Source organism: Triticum dicoccoides, chromosome 7B (genome assembly GCF_002162155.2).
Source record: "Triticum dicoccoides isolate Atlit2015 ecotype Zavitan chromosome 7B, WEW_v2.0, whole genome shotgun sequence".
Taxonomy (NCBI): Eukaryota; Viridiplantae; Streptophyta; class Magnoliopsida; order Poales; family Poaceae; genus Triticum; species Triticum dicoccoides.
In genome coordinates this window covers 445,795,430-445,797,287 of record NC_041393.1, presented here as the reverse complement: position 1 = coordinate 445,797,287, position 1,858 = coordinate 445,795,430, and positions in this window count along the sequence as shown.

Genomic DNA, 1,858 nt, shown 5'->3' with positions numbered 1-1,858 from the left:
GGAGGCACTTGCGTACGTGAGGGCTATGGCCGTGGTGCTAGTGGGTCCCGATTATCATCCTCTCCAAGTAAAGTCATCTCCTCGCCTGCGCACGCTTTCCGCCCGGAACAGTTAGCGCCGCCCGCCCCGCTTCGCGGTGCAGGCGATTGCTCCGTCTTCAAATGATACAAGTGCCGTCTGTCCATCCATCTGCTGCCCACATTAATGATACACGGTTGCCGAGGCGGCTACTCCGACGCCACACGTCCGTCCCTCCGCCGCCCCGATTGCTATATAAACTGCTGCGCCGACCATAGCCGCAGTCATCCGCATCCGTTCCCTTTCTCCTGTCCACACCACTACTGCCCACCATGGCTTCCTCACGCTCCAGCGCTCTTCGGGACGGGCGGATGACGGGCCACAAGGAGATGGCAGCCATTGCTGCCGACCGGCTGGCCTGCAGGCAGCCAGAGGATGACGACGTCCCAATGGAGAACATGGTAGTTGACGATCCGGCGCTAACCCCCTCCTCCGTGCCATCCTCGCCGGTGCATTGCACCTTGACCATCGGCGAGGCCCATGCCCAATATATGTACACGGTGAGGCAGATGCGTGAGGAGCAGTTCCGGCAGGCGCATGCCGACGCCACCTACGACCACCATCTTCTCCAGGAGCACCTGCAGGCGAAGGAGCAGATCGCCGTGAAGCGGGCGGAGTAGGAGGCGCTGCTCGACTCGTACCGCTTCGCCCGCAAGGGCCGCCTCGAGTGCTGGCGGTACCGCATGCGGGTGGCGGAGGCTGCGGCCGCCTACAAAGAGGGCGATGAAGCGGGGGAGGCGCTGTTTGGCGAGACCGAGGACGACGCAGAGGACAATGCCGGCTCCGACGAGTCCCCGCTCCCTTGGCGTCGATGAGGCCGTGCTGCACCGAGGCCTCGCGGCGCCAACAATGAGGCAGAGGACACCGTCGGCTTCGCCGAGGCCCCGCCCCGCCAACAACGAGGCAGAGGACATCGCCGGCTCAGCCAAGGCCCCACCCTGCCGGCTACGTGGGGGAGGATTTCCACCGCTCCGCCGAGGCGCCGCCCGCCTGCAACGAGATAGAGGACATCGCCGGCTCCGTCGAGGCCCCACCCCGCTGCCAACGAGGCTTGATAACCCACAAGTGTAGGGGATCGCAACAGCTTTCGAGGGTAAAGTATTCAACCCAAATTTTATTGATTCAACACAAGGGGATCCAAAGAATATTCTTGAGTATTAGCAGTTGAGTTGTCAATTCAACCACACCTGGATAACTTAGTATCTGCAGCATAGTATTTAGTAGCAAAAGTGGTATGATAATAAAGGTAACAGTAGCAAAAGTAATGATAAATGTTTTTGGATTTTTGTAGTAGTTGTAACAGTAGCAATGGAAAAGTAAATAAGCGAAGAACAATATGTGAAAAGCTCGTAGGCAATGGATCAGTGATGGATAATTATGCCGGATGCAATTCCTCATGTAATAGCTATAACATAGGGTGACACAGAACTAGCTCCAGTTCATCAATGTAATGTAGGCATGTATTCCGTAAATAGTCATATGTGCTTATGGAAAAGAACTTGCATGACATATTTTGTCCTACCCTCCCGTGGCAGCGGGGTCCTAACGGAAACTAAGGGATATTAAGGCCTCCTTTTAATAGAGAACCAGAACAAAGCATTAGCACATAGTGAATACATGAACTCCTCAAACTACGGTCATCACCGAGAAGTATCCCAATTATTGTCACTTCGGGGTTGTCGGATCATAACACATAATAGGTGGCTATAGACTTGCAAGATAGGATCAAGAACACACATATATTCATGAAAACATAATAGGCAGAGATCTGAAATCATGG